Source organism: Carya illinoinensis, chromosome 15, assembly GCF_018687715.1.
Source record: "Carya illinoinensis cultivar Pawnee chromosome 15, C.illinoinensisPawnee_v1, whole genome shotgun sequence".
Lineage (NCBI taxonomy): Eukaryota > Viridiplantae > Streptophyta > Magnoliopsida > Fagales > Juglandaceae > Carya > Carya illinoinensis.
The window spans coordinates 38,396,018-38,412,518 of record NC_056766.1 but is presented as its reverse complement, the minus strand read 5'-3'; positions in this window follow the sequence as shown (position 1 = coordinate 38,412,518).

The following is a 16,501-nucleotide window of genomic DNA, read 5'->3' as shown; positions in this document are numbered from 1 at the left end:
TTACTTTCACGAAGCTGCATGAAATTTTATTCAAAGGAGATTACAACACAGTGAATTACAAAAGCTTCACTTTATTCACAATCTCAACTCTCTGTCTGGGGCTTTTTTCTCTCACAAGAAAGCTTTCCATGCCGTTTGCCTCTCTCTCACTTCAATCTCATCAACAAACATATGAAAAAACCTTTATATGTATAGGCTTCGACATGAGGAACCCTAAGGTGGCAAAATTAGGACTCTTTGCTTGAGTGAAGAGTCGAATGCATTGTGAGATAACCTCGAGTGAATATTAGCGTTTTTATCGCTTGAGCCAACAGTCGTGTACATCTTGAGCGAACTCTCTCTCTGAATTTTGCTCGAGCACCAAGTCAAGCGTAATTTAATGAACAATCTGTCTGGTACTTTTCATCTCTCAAACTAGGCTCCACACTCAACCCAACATTGAGAGGAGTTAAGTAGTGGCTGCATGTGCACCTCTTTATACAGTTTGAATGGTTCTAAAAAAATTAGTGTTTTTTCTTAAACAGGTTGGTAGATACATGATTCAAGCCACAAAGGATTCTTTCTTGGCTTCCCTTGTCTGAAATTTTGCAAGAGTTTTATAAGAGAGTAGTGAAATTTCAGCCACAAAAAGTAATTATCTATTTCCTTCTTAATATCCACAAGGTATTTGCTATTATTACCAAGTCTAAAATTTGACTAAAAATTAAAATCATTGGAGATATTAATCCGTTATCTATCTCAAAGTCAAAATAATAATATAATATTAAATATTTTAATAATAATTTTTTTTATTTTTTATTTTTATAAATACACTCTATATATTAATTAATAATTTATTTTTACTTAAAATTATCATTTCCCAACTAGTAAAAATAAATTATTTCCCACCTAGCTCATAGACCATGGAAGTAAAGAACCAGCTCTTGAGCCCTTCTTCCCTACAAACGTGTGTCACAAAATCAATTCAAACTCATCAAATCCAAATCAAATTTTCAAATAAAAGACCTTCAGGCTTCAAAACATACCATGCAGATGGGCGCTCGCTTTCGCCAGAGACATACTTGTACACCAAGAAAAGGCCCTCCTTTGGATCAATGCAAAAAGTTAAAAACACAGCAGAGGAACAACATTTGGCTTGTGAAGAGGGCTAGCAATCATCAATTCCCTCCAGAATGCCTTTGCAGATTCCTTATCTTCCTTGTCCAACTGCCTCGTTGGGGTATGCAACTCAGGTAAGGTAATATATTTTAAATAATAGTGAAATTTTTTAGTTAAAATAAAATGAAATAGTTTGTAAAAAAAAATGTGTTTGAATAGTGAGATGAGATGAGATAGATTTTACTTTTTAAGATTTGAAAAATGTGTAAATCCTGCAGTATTTATAGAGTACCTGAATTATGTACTGTTCATTTTAGTTTGCGCTGTTTATATACTATTCACATCAGATTGGCATTGATCATGTATTATTCATGTCAGTTTTTACTATTTTATATTGTTTATTTAAGTGGATATTTTCAAAATTTAAAAGATAAAATATTGCGTTTAGATAGCTGAAATTATTGTACGGTACAACTCCGGATGTAGGGCTGTAATCGAGCCGAGCCGAGCCGGTTTTTGGCTTGTCGAGTTCGGCTTGACCCAAAATACTCGAGCTCGAGATTCTTTTTTATTCTTTGTTTGAGCTCGACTCGATAAGATAAAATCTCAACTCGAGCTCGAGTTCGACCTCATCCCACAAACGAGTTCTAGTCAAGCCGAGCACCAGCTTGAATTGTTTTTTTTAATAAGATTTAATAATTAATAAATTAAATAAATAAACAAAAGAACTAATATTGAATTTATACAACTAACAAGTAGAACCTCTATTAAATTATAAAATTTTAAAAAATTTATAAATAATTAATATCTAACTAATTTGTATTTATCTTACATAACAATATATTATATGTTTACATATATTATTAATACATACACTTAATATAATAGCATATATCTATTTCATATATGGTTCTCACATACTAATATATGGAATTATTAAATTGTATTGACTAATTATTATACAAATTATAAAATATGCCTATAAAATATATTCACTATATAGACATAAGTAATTAGAATCTATATTATATATTTAATTATAAAAGAGGTATGTTTTAGGCCTGCAACCCGGTCTTCCAATATCGGGTTCGCGTCTGACCCAACCTGTGACGCCCCCAAATTCCGTTTGGGATTGGACGGACATTTGAAGCGTCGAGACATGCAACACAAGGTTACCTGCCCCCGTTCATGACATATAAGATGCAATAATCCTAACATGCATCTAACATTATGCAATATTCGCAGCGGATAATTTTTTTTTTCTTTAGCAATACTATGCACCAAACTGAAAATATCCCAATACTTAAAACATACTTCATACATAAAGATCCATTGAATAACTAAGATCACAGCACTATTCCAAAATAGTTATGATCCAATAGTACTGGAGATGCAACTCCATCGTACAAGTAGTAATTTAACTACTATATTAACATTAACGACGCACCGTCGTTCAGTCGACTGTGTCTAGTTGGTCAGCTCCTGATCCTCCTTCAGGTCCTGTAACAAGATCTACCATTCGGGAGGAATGGTAGTTGGGACTACCACAGTGAGATTTGATTACAAATCTCAGCAAGTTAACAAAAAACTTCCATACAGACTAATGATGCATGGATGACAGTAAAAGCATAAATGCATAATCAAATTCATAAGTAATTAAAGCATAACTTAGTGTACAACATAGCATAATTGACATAGCTTAAATTGAATCATGAAGTGAACTTGACTTAGCATGAACTTGCTCTGAAACTTGAATTAACATGAAAAATACATATTCCACAGTTGTTGTGGCCCAATGTATTCTACGTGTAAATACATACTCCACAGTTGTTGTGGCCCCATGTATTCTTCACAAACTTGACTTAACATTAAAAATACATACTCCACAGTTATTGTGGCCCCATGTATTCTACACAAACTTGACTTAACATGAAAAATACATACTCCACAGTTGTTGTGGCCCCATGTATTTTACGCATCACATTTGTAGTTAAATACATACTCCACAGTTGTTGTGGCCCCATGTATTCTACACAACTTGACTTAACATTTAAAAATACATACTCCACAATCGTTGTGGCCCCATGTATTCTACACAAACTTGACTTAACATGAAAAATACATACTCCACAGTTGTTGTGGCCCCATGTATTTTACGCATCACAATTGTAGTTAAATACATACTCCACAGTTGTTGTGGCCCCATGTATTCTACATAAACTTGACTTAACATGAAAAATACATACTCCACAGTTGTTGTGGCCCCATGTATTCTATGTGTAAATACATACTCCACAGTTGTTGTGGCCCCATGTATTCTACACATCACTATGTAGTTAAATACATACTCCACAGTTGTTGTGGCCCCATGTATTCTACATAAACTTGACTTAACATAACTTGAAATACATGACCAACTTGAGAGAGAAACATTTCGTAACATGGCATAACATATAATAAACAACATATTTAACATGACATACTTGCAACAATGAATATTACATGACTTGACATACATGTAATAGATGGCATACTTAGCATGATGTACTTGTAACGTACAATAATACATGACAGAATATATTATGTAACAGATAAAAACTGATGACAGAATAAATTCTGTATAACAGATAATTATGTGATAACTTAGCATGGCATGACATATATAATAACACATATACATATACTGTAGTTCCTTTACTTAGCACACATACACAGTAGACTGCTAGTAAGTTAAAAGCTAACTTACCTCGATCTCCGCGTTTCTTATAAAACCTCAAGCGCGATCACGAGGAACTGTAATTAGTGATTCTAAAAGTTAGTACTAAATCACTAATAATTTGAAATATGGAAAAATACTAACTTAAAGAGTAAAATTTCCATTTTACTTTCTACATGTAGGAAAATGACCGTTTTACCCATAACTTAATGATTTTGCATACTAACTCCAAAGGTCACCAAAATTTACATGCCTCATGTAAATTTTATCCTCAACTCAAATATCAATTTAGAAAAATTTAAAACTAATCACAACTATTAAAACTCCATAGGGCCGAAATTCTCATATGCTATTTCTATTGATTTTTGTTTCCAACTTGTTTTGATCAACCTTTTGATCTATGACTTATAAATATGTGATCTTCAAACCAAACCATCACATGGTTTAAAAAGATGTCCTAAAACATATATAAGCTTCTAATTCAAGATCACATGGTTAAAAATTAACCAAAACATAAATTTAGCCAAGAACATCCACACTTTGGCTTATCTGAATATCTCTTTGCATAAAATTTCATATCTTTGAAACTAACATCAAATATCTTCAAAATAATAATATAACATGTATATAAGATGCTTAGGATCCTCCAATAAAATTATCAAAGTCATTAGAATAGGTTTAGACCACCAAAGAGTTAAACTTTCTCAAAATAGAAACTGTTTTTCTTCTTCCAGTTTCTAAGTTTCTAAATCTAAGCAAATATTTCATCAAAACCTTCAATCATGCAAAAATCCTCAACCAATAGTCATATATACATGTTAACAATACTCCATAAAAATTTCGGACCAATATCTATCCATTAGCTTGGTCAAAAACTCCAAACTATAACATATTCTCCAGTTTATCTCCCAGAATGACCTTTCTATAGTTTACACAATATTTTACTGACCAAATGATCTTCAAATGGGACAAATAAGATATCCATGTAAACTAGATTCAAAAAGGAACAACTTATATGAAGGAGACTTTATGATAAAACACTTACAACAGCTTCGAAATGGGCATGCAAAAGAACTCCTAAAAGCTGTCCGAGAGAGAATGTTTGATATTCTTTTAAAGAAACGTGTAAATGAAGATAAGTTCATGGGTGATGGCTGGAGATGCTTATGGAAGAGATAAGGGAGATGATAAGGCTGGAGTTGAGAGTTGAGTGTGGTTTTCTCCTACCCAAAATATCTATAAAATATTATCTCAAAATATTCTATCCAATAATATCTATAAAAATCAGCTCAATATATTTTCCAAATGTGGAGTAGACTTGGAAGAGTAAGGTGGCTAAAATCTTTCTATGTGTATTTTAAATCTCTATTCTTAAGATATTTTCCAAATGTGTATTTTGCTTAGGTGTCATGATCTCACACCTTGATTTCCTTCACAATTCCATCTAATGGTTTCTCTTTGTGCCAAGTATCTAATACTATTCATTATGTGTGGTTAAGATCTTGCCAAGTGTCCAAATAAAATATCGCTATCCTAATTTGGACATTTCACACTATGATTTTGAAAACACTGCGCTCAGTACATTTACCGAGGTTACTATTCACTCCAAAAATAAACGTAATAAACTTAGTACTGAAAAATTCTAAATATTCAATTAAGCCTAGTGGTGTAGACTATAATGTATTTTGACACTTTTAACTATCTCAAATAATTAAAATCGCATTTCTGGCACCATAGTGAGTGATAACACTAACTATGTTGACAGGCTAAAATTTATGCGATTAGTTGATTCGTGTAAACTTACAAAGTTTTCACGAGGTTCCTAAAGTCAATAGAAATTCCTTAATTGAATTTCTAGCGGGCTGTTACAATCTCCCCTCCTAAAAAAAAGATTTCGTCCTCGAAATCGAATTAAATAAGAAATAGAAATTTAATAAGGAGGTGTTGCTTACCAACCTACTGTCTATCCCGTATATATTTGCCTTTGAGATTATGTCATTCCTTAACTCTCTTACTTTAATCAACAATTAGATTATACTTCTTTGTACAAGGTTGGCCAAGTTGTAACGACATACTCTCCAAACCTAAAACTTTAAGTAAATAATCTTCCGAAACTCTTCTTTAGAAAAGCATAGGTGATATACTTTAAATGTTCTTGTAAATACCATAGTTAGTAAAGAATTCATCAAAATTAAACCGTTAACCTCTCTCTTTTTAACAAAATCGGTGGCACTCTGTTTTAGACCAGACAACTCTGATCCGCGTGATTTTTATAGGTCTTCTGTAGTTGTCAGGCGCCGCATAGCTACGACACTACTTTGTTCTTCTGTAATTGTCAGGCACCGCAGCTATGATACTACATTGCTCTTGTCTCTTGTAGAGAAATGATTCACGAGAGGTGATTCGTCATAATTTTCTCTATAAAAGAATTATTCAGTTCATCTTCTTTCTCATCTCATCTTCTTCACTTTTCTGAAATTAATCTGCATTCTTACTCTGCAATCTCTTTCTGCTTACTCACTTTTCAATGGCTCAGCAATCTTCTCATTGCCAAAACATGAGGTATTCTGCACCTCGTTCCCCAGTTGTTTCTGCTTCTTCCATAGGTGCTATTATGCAATCAAATAATGATCTGACTAATAAGTCAGAAAATGAACTTATCTACGAGCTTGTGAGTCTCGGTACTCGATACTCATCAGCCATTGTCGCATATTCTCAGAGACTGCAATCCAGGACTGGTGGGGTTGACAAACTCCACGAGAGTATTTCTCTGCTTCAGAGGCTTCTTATGGAATCCAACATGAAGATAGAAGCAGTAAAGCGAGAGAACAGAGATTTAAAATCTTTGCTTAACTCTTCTTTTCGAGTGGCTACTCCTTTAGATAGGAGAGGCATGCAGATTTTTGAAGAGCAAGAACGTTTAAAGATTGAGGCAAAGAGCCTCAAATTTCTGTAATTTTGCTTTATGATAATAAAATAATACTTCACAAATATTCATATTTGTGTTTATATCTTCTGGTATATGTTTTATGTACTCCATTTTATTTCTTTCAGGGATTTTCATATATATGACATGATCCAATGACTTATATAAATATGCATTTAATCATGCATATTCAAACTCTCAGTAATCTTCAAGTTAATAAAAACCTCAAGGAGTTCTACTGGTCTAGGACTAACTTACTTCTTTATAATCGCAACAATCAGTCATCTTCCTAGGTGGTACTTTGATAACTGACCAGTTAATAACTTAAACTTGAAACTTTCTCTCTTATGATTGTCATAACTCTTCTATCCATCATAAGTTATCAATTATTCTAACTCTAAATGATTTGTTCCTAATGTTCACATAAATCCTCAAGACCAATATTTTACTCTCCATATAATAGTCTTCAAAAGAAGATCGATCTATGTATCCATAAAGATAGTGTTTTGCCAGAAATCATTAACTGGCGACGTGGTAATACTATTATCATAAATAAATTGTACTAAGGCTAAAGTTTCTCCTAATCAAATTACTCTTCCAAACACAATTTCTATCGTATTCTCCGAATCAAAACAATTCTTCAAATATGTGGAATACCATTTATCAATCCTACATATCCTTTCTCATATTACTAAAAGGTATTCTATATCTACATTGGTATGAACAATAATACTTCTAATGAAAATTGTTACTCTTACCACTAGGGTAACAATTTAGCTTCCAAACTGAATTCTCAAGCACTATCACAATTAATAGAAACAATGACTCGTTTGAATCAAATAATGTACAATTTACCAACCCCAATGACTTGACTTACTCCAAAATAATAATAATGCAATACTACCATCAATTGCAATCAGATCAACGTTAACTATGTTTACCTCAACTAATTCTTTATCCATCGGAAAATTCTGATCTTTTTGATTGTTATCTCCCGTAGGATTCCGAGGTATTCTATCACGAGTCATGTGTCCCTTCTTGAAACACACGAGCATATATATTAAAACCACATACTACCCTTCATACCTTAAGAAATTCAAGCCTAATGTTTGGTGCATTTCCTAAGGACATGTGGATTTACTGCCCAGAGACGTATTGCTCTGATACCACCCTGTGACGCCCCCAAATTCCGTTTGGGATTGGACGGACATTTGAAGCGTCGAGACATGCAACACAAGGTTACCTGCCCCCGTTCATGACATATAAGATGCAATAATCCTAACATGCATATAACATTATGCAATATTCGCAGCGGATAATTTTTTTTTTTCTTTAGCAATACTATGCACCAAACTGAAAATATCCCAATACTTAAAACATACTTCATACATAAAGATCCATTGAATAACTAAGATCACAGCACTATTCCAAAATAGTTATGATCCAATAGTACTGGAGATGCAACTCCATCGTACAAGTAGTAATTTAACTACTATATTAACATTAACGACGCACCGTCGTTCAGTCGACTGTGTCTAGTTGGTCAGCTCCTGATCCTCCTTCAGGTCCTGTAACAAGATCTACCATTCGGGGGGAATGGTAGTTGGGACTACCACAGTGAGATTTGATTACAAATCTCAGCAAGTTAACAAAAAACTTCCATACAGACTAATGATGCATGGATGACAGTAAAAGCATAAATGCATAATCAAATTCATAAGTAATTAAAGCATAACTTAGTGTACAACATAGCATAATTGACATAGCTTAAATTGAATCATGAAGTGAACTTGACTTAGCATGAACTTGCTCTGAAACTTGAATTAACATGAAAAATACATATTCCACAGTTGTTGTGGCCCAATGTATTCTACGTGTAAATACATACTCCACAGTTGTTGTGGCCCCATGTATTCTTCACAAACTTGACTTAACATTAAAAATACATACTCCACAGTTGTTGTGGCCCCATGTATTCTACACAAACTTGACTTAACATGAAAAATACATACTCCACAGTTGTTGTGGCCCCATGTATTTTACGCATCACATTTGTAGTTAAATACATATTCCACAGTTGTTGTGGCCCCATGTATTCTACACAACTTGACTTAACATTTAAAAATACATACTCCACAATTGTTGTGGCCCCATGTATTCTACACAAACTTGACTTAACATGAAAAATACATACTCCACAGTTGTTGTGGCCCCATGTATTTTACGCATCACAATTGTAGTTAAATACATACTCCACAGTTGTTGTGGCCCCATGTATTCTACATAAACTTGACTTAACATGAAAAATACATACTCCACAGTTGTTGTGGCCCCATGTATTCTATGTGTAAATACATACTCCACAGTTGTTGTGGCCCCATGTATTCTACACATCACTATGTAGTTAAATACATACTCCACAGTTGTTGTGGCCCCATGTATTCTACATAAACTTGACTTAACATAACTTGAAATACATGACCAACTTGAGAGAGAAACATTTCGTAACATGGCATAACATATAATAAACAACATATTTAACATGACATACTTGCAACAATGAATATTACATGACTTGACATACATGTAATAGATGGCATACTTAGCATGATGTACTTGTAACGTACAATAATACATGACAGAATATATTATGTAACAGATAAAAACTGATGACAGAATAAATTCTGTATAACAGATAATTACGTGATAACTTAGCATGGCATGACATATATAATAACACATATACATATACTGTAGTTCCTTTACTTAGCACACATACACAGTAGACTGCTAGTAAGTTAAAAGCTAACTTACCTCGATCTCCGCGTTTCTTATAAAACCTCAAGCGCGATCACGAGGAACTGTAATTAGTGATTCTAAAAGTTAGTACTAAATCACTAATAATTTGAAATATGGAAAAATACTAACTTAAAGAGTAAAATTTCCATTTTACTTTCTACATGTAGGAAAATGACCGTTTTACCCATAACTTAATAATTTTGCATACTAACTCCAAAGGTCACCAAAATTTACATGCCTCATGTAAATTTTATCCTCAACTCAAATATCAATTTAGAAAAATTTAAAACTAATCACAACTATTAAAACTCCATAGGGCCGAAATTCTCATATGCTATTTCTATTGATTTTTGTTTCCAACTTGTTTTGATCAACCTTTTGATCTATGACTTATAAATATGTGATCTTCAAACCAAACCATCACATGGTTTAAAAAGATGTCCTAAAACATATATAAGCTTCTAATTCAAGATCACATGGTTAAAAATTAACCAAAACATAAATTTAGCCAAGAACATCCACACTTTGGCTTATCTGAATATCTCTTTGCATAAAATTTCATATCTTTGAAACTAACATCAAATATCTTCAAAATAATAATATAACATGTATATAAGATGCTTAGGATCCTCCAATAAAATTATCAAAGTCATTAGAATAGGTTTAGACCACCAAAGAGTTAAACTTTCTCAAAATAGAAACTGTTTTTCTTCTTCCAGTTTCTAAGTTTCTAAATCTAAGCAAATATTTCATCAAAACCTTCAATCATGCAAAAATCCTCAACCAATAGTCATATATACATGTTAACAATACTCCATAAAAATTTCGGACCAATATCTATCCATTAGCTTGGTCAAAAACTCCAAACTATAACATATTCTCCAGTTTATCTCATAGAATGACCTTTCTATAGTTTACACAATATTTTACTGACCAAATGATCTTCAAATGGGGCAAATAAGATATCCATGTAAACTAGACTCAAAAAGGAACAACTTATATGAAGGAGACTTTATGATAAAACACTTATAACAGCTTCGAAATGGGCATGCAAAAGAACTCCTAAAAGCTGTCCGAGAGAGAATGTTTGATATTCTTTTAAAGAAACGTGTAAATGAAGATAAGTTCATGGGTGATGGCTGGAGATGCTTATGGAAGAGATAAGGGAGATGATAAGGCTGGAGTTGAGAGTTGAGTGTGGTTTTCTCCTACCCAAAATATCTATAAAATATTATCTCAAAATATTCTATCCAATAATATCTATAAAAATCAGCTCAATATATTTTCCAAATGTGGAGTAGACTTGGAAGAGTAAGGTGGCTAAAATCTTTCTATGTGTATTTTAAATCTCTATTCTTAAGATATTTTCCAAATGTGTATTTTGCTTAGGTTTCATGATCTCACACCTTGATTTCCTTCACAATTCCATCTAATGGTTTCTCTTTGTGCCAAGTATCTAATACTATTCATTATGTGTGGTTAAGATCTTGCCAAGTGTCCAAATAAAATATCGCTATCCTAATTTGGACATTTCACACTATGATTTTGAAAACACTGCGCTCAGTACATTTACCGAGGTTACTATTCACTCCAAAAATAAACGTAATAAACTTAGTACTGAAAAATTCTAAATATTCAATTAAGCCTAGTGGTGTAGACTATAATGTATTTTGACACTTTTAACTATCTCAAATAATTAAAATCGCATTTCTGGCACCATAGTGAGTGATAACACTAACTATGTTGACAGGCTAAAATTTATGCGATTAGTTGATTCGTGTAAACTTACAGAGTTTTCACGAGGTTCCTAAAGTCAATAGAAATTCCTTAATTGAATTTCTAGCGGGCTGTTACACAACCCGATAACACACATGATCAGCTGGCAACCAGGTCCAATCCAATCCATCAAAACAAAGGCGGGTCGAACCCGTATGATCCGATGAAAAAATGAAAAGAAAAAGAAAACATGCAGTCTTTCTTCTTCAGTGCAGAGGGACCGTGTACCACTACCCATACCCTTCTTCACAACAGGTCATTTTTGGAAGATGGAGTCTTCTAGATGTGTCATTTGAACGGTGAAGATTGATCGGACATTTACACTCATCCATGTATCTTCTGCTTTGGGGATTTGGTTTCGTTTGGTCACCCATCCATCCTTCTATCCATCATTAAAAAAAAAAAAAAATACAGAAAGAAAGAGAGCGAGTACTGGAGAGCTTGAGAGAGGAGTTGGTGGGGGAAGCCGGAAGCGAAGGTCTTCTGATGGATGTCACTCTGCGCCATCCTGTAACCGCAAGAGAGAGAGAGAGAGAGAGCAGGAGGGATAGTGGACCGAGTTGCAGGGCCACTGCTACTCCACCGTGGTCCAGACGATTCGACAAGCCGCAGATCAGATCAAATTAGAATGCTTTTTTGCACAACTAAGTCGACCCACACCCACACTCTCACCCCGTCTTGACGATCTAGTCTTTCGCCTTTTTGCTGTCCTCATTCTCTCAACTCAGTTATGGTGGTTACACTTTCAACCGATAAATATTGGGTTGGAAGATGTCGAACCTGTAGTTCAGTTGAACTCGACTTTATTCGGGTTGGGCAGATCGGGTCTTACATACGGACGAGCTACCGGTTTATTTTGCACAGCCCTACTATGCTTATATTATTAGCTAATATATATATACATGCATAGGTGTATGTATATATTTATTAATATATAAATGAGTTTTAATCGAGTCGAACTAACGAGTCGACTCGAGCATAAACGAGCCTTAACCGAGCCGAGTCGAGTTTTGTCGGGTATGTGTCATTTACAAATCGAGAAGGTATCTGCTTTCACGAACGAGTTTTTTTTTTTCATGAGTCTAGTGCGATTCGAGTTTAACCGAGCGAGTACCGAGCGGGCTATCGAACAGGCAGGTTCATCTACAACCCTATCCGGATGAGATGCATCCCAGTATCCAAACTTGGCCTAATCGCCATAGCCGTTCTGAATGGCCCAACTCTCGCCCTAAAGACAGCTCAAACCTCCTCTTCCCAAAACTCTGCCTACCAGTACAACAAAATCACTTACAATCATATAGAAAGAAACAAAATTTGATTCAAACAAACGAAACTGGCCATTACAGTACCTTTCGAGAAATTGTGAGTAGCTGAAACAATTTCACCATAGCTGAATCTGATCAGAGTATTGGCCACTGGGGAAATGCTCCTCTCCAATGACTCGATTTTGCGCCACTTGAGCTCTCTTGCTTGAGACTCCGTCATTCTACTATCCACATTCACCATCAAAACGGTAGTAGCAGTCGACGAATTCATGTTCTAGGTATTGAGTTCAACCTGGGAGCAAAAACTAAACCTAAAAGATGAATGAACCGATTGTGGGTCGGCATTTGTCAACTCCGCACCACACCTAATAGACCCTACTAGCAGCCATTCCTTGTTGTGTTCCAAATTCTTGTTACTAATTCTGTTGTTTTGGCCAGCCTTGCTCTGGTTCTTGCTAAAGCTTCATCTGAGTCAATTTTCTCTACAAATGGTTGAAGACTGTATAAGTTGAGTATTCTTACTTCCTCGACCGAAAATAAGTTGGAACAAAAATGGAAAGAAAAAAAAACCACAGAGAAGGGGAGGGAGGGAGTGTTTGGTGAGGGAAGAGGGAAGACGAAAATGGGAGGGAGACATGAGATGGTGCAAGTACTCTCTCGGCGTGAGAGGAAAGGAAGAGAAGGAGAGTGAAAAATGAAATGAAAATGGAAACCGAAAAACAAGGGAAGGAGAAGAACGTTGGGAATATAGTTAAGAGTAAAATATTGTTTTTGGTGATGAATATTAGTTAGGACTGTTCATCGACCCGACCCGACCCGTTAGCAAGGTATTCCGACCCGACCCGATAACAAGTACATTCCGTTCAACCGATGCCCGATACCGACTCGACAGCAAATTCGGAATTAAGTTCCGACCCCTTATACCGATTCTCTACTGCTAATGACTGTAATGACTCTAAAAGCAACCAAAACTAGAGTACCCATCACGCTGCCAAAGAATCAGAGACGACAAACTTGATTAACTGCCAAAAACTTTACTAAAATCTTTAGATAGAAAAATCTACGAGCACTCTGTTTTATATTTCTCACTGAGATTTTCCATTTCCGGACTCTAGCTAGTATAAAAGATCTAGCAAGGAGAATATATATGTTCGCAACAATTTCATCTCGCTAGTTATATTCTCATTTCTCATGCTTTTCTTCATTTTCTTAGCTAGCATCAGCCAAAGGGAACCCAGACAAATGAAACTCAATAAATAATAACTTAAGCATAACTCATGCTGTACTGAATCTAACAAACTGAATTTATGTCCCAGAAAATCCAAAAAAATGAAGAGAAGACAAATAAACCCTGAAAACGATCGGCTAAAATCAAGAATCGAAAAGCAAAATCAAAACTACGATTAACATGGCAAAGAGTAGAAAATAAAACAGGAAAAGTGAAAACGAAACCAATGACTGGAACCCAAATCCCATACTATATATAAAATCGAATGGAACCCATACTTCCCATGAAACCCAAATCCCATCTTGACCCAAGATACCCATACTTCAACCATCCAAGAAAATCACAATAACAAACCGAGAGAGAGAGAGAGAGAGAGAGAGAGAGAGAGAGAGAGAGAGAGAGAGAGAGAGAGAGAGAGAGAGAGAGAGAGAGAGAGAGAGAGTAATACCTTTAAATGATCTCGAAAATCAGGTGGATAAGAAATGGAGAGAAGATTTGAGATTTGAGAATGATGAATCAGGTACTGAAACTTGGAGGAAGCATTTGTCGTGAGAGAGAGCCTCTGGTTCTGTTGTGGTTTCTGATTTGTGGGTCTCAGATTTACGGGTATCGGGTAGTACCCGATAAGCAATGAAAACGGTAACGGGATAACCCGTTACCGATTCCACACCCAAACGAGTCGATATTTTGGGTCGGTTCGGTTCGATAGTTCGGGTCGGGTCGGGTCGGCCGCACGGCTTATTTGTACAATCCTAATATTATTAGTTGGTTAAATTTGGATAAAGAAATGAATTTACTGTAGCTTAGAAGTGAAGTTATTAAACTTTTTATTACTCCGATGCATACAAACCACTTTTATTCAAGTTAGCTAAAATTTAATTAGGTAGTGGCATTTCAATGTTCTTAGAGCATTCACATTTGGTGTTTCAAAGCACCAAATTTCTCTAATTTGAGATTTATTATAAGGTTTTGATTAAAATATCTCATACATTCAGATTTCTATTTTAGGAAAAAGGTTTAGGGGATGAAGATTCATTGTTCATCTCCTAAATCATTTTTTATTAATATTTTATTTTAATATACAAAATAAATATTTTTTCAATCATCTACACTTTCTCTCATACTCATATTTATTATAATTTTAAAAATAATTTAATTAATTAAGAAAATATAAAAAAATTAATTTTAAAAATATTATCATATCCACAAAAAAATAATTTAAATTTTTGTTTAAAATATTCACTAGAGTAATATTTCAAAACATAAGATAAAATATTGAGTAGTTAAGTTTAAAAATGGAAGTGAGAAAAAAAAGTAATAAAGAAAGAATAGATAAATATTATTTTAATAAAATAAAGAAATGATAGAAAATTTGATGTATGAAGTTTTTAAAAAATAAGTAAAATTTAATTAAGTTGCATAAATTATATCTAAGTCAAACTCAACAAATATACAGTAATTTTAACTAATACCAAACTCACTGGCCAAATATGGCCAACGCAAGTTATTAGCCAAATCATATTTTGACCATAAAATATTCCTTTCCACTTGTGTTCATCATGAGCCAAAGCGCACGAAAACTCCATAAAAAGAAACCAAAAAGATACCAAACTCTTCGACGTCTCCCATACAATCTAGAGTAGCCATCAGCAGCCACATCCACAGTCCAAGAATCCCATCATTGCCCACCATCGCCATCGAACACCTTCTAGTAACCCCTCTCTATATTTCTACCTTCGGCTCTCTTTCAACCCTTTTCCCCCTTTCTCTAAAAAATCCTCTCTTTCAGTCTTCATTTATAAAAAAATTTCAACTTTTCTCATGGTATTGATGGTTTTTTGTGGAATATCGATCTTGGTGGCAAATATTCACCTTTTGGGTGTTTGGTTTCATATTGGGCATTCTCTGTATTTGATGAAACGTATTATTGGACACGAGATTTGATTTTACATTAATTCCATCGGTTTTAGACCTTTTGTGTGTTTTTTGGTCATTTTATTTGACTCAAATCTCTATTTTGGAACTACATCGATCACATGTGGAATTTGTGTGGGTAAGTGTAATTTTGGGTTGGCATCTCTCTCCTATAATATACATGTGAAGTACTTTGGCATGCCCATTTATGTTCTCTATTTTGGGGCTCTAAAGTTGATGATTGTGTTTATGTAAGCACCATGCAACTTAAAGTTTTTTTTTTTTTTTCAATTTATCTACATACTGCCGTTGGGATAATTCATTGTTGAAAATCCTCATTTTTGTGTGTGGTGTTTTATTTATTGATATACTACACTTTGTTACTTTAGTTTCGCTTGTTTATGCTTGCACAGAAGTAGGGCAATCTTGCTAAAGCAATGCTTTTGCTTAGCTTATAAAAACCCGATCTCTGAAGCACCAAGATGCCTGATAGGCTGATACCTTCCTTGTGTTTTATTTGAATAATTAATAAATAATCTAATCCCAAAAGGCTCTTCATTTTAACAACTAATATTTTAATATAATAACGATAGATTTAAAAAATTTAATATTTGATATTATTGAAAAATAAGTAACTAAATTTATAAAAATGTCCCCTTCCTTTTCCTTTGCTTCACTGCCAAGGAAAAGAAAAGTCGACAGGACCAAGTTTTTGAAATTCCAATTAATTGGTCCGTCTTTTCTCCCACGTCTACGTCACAACATCCAACTACCTCTTA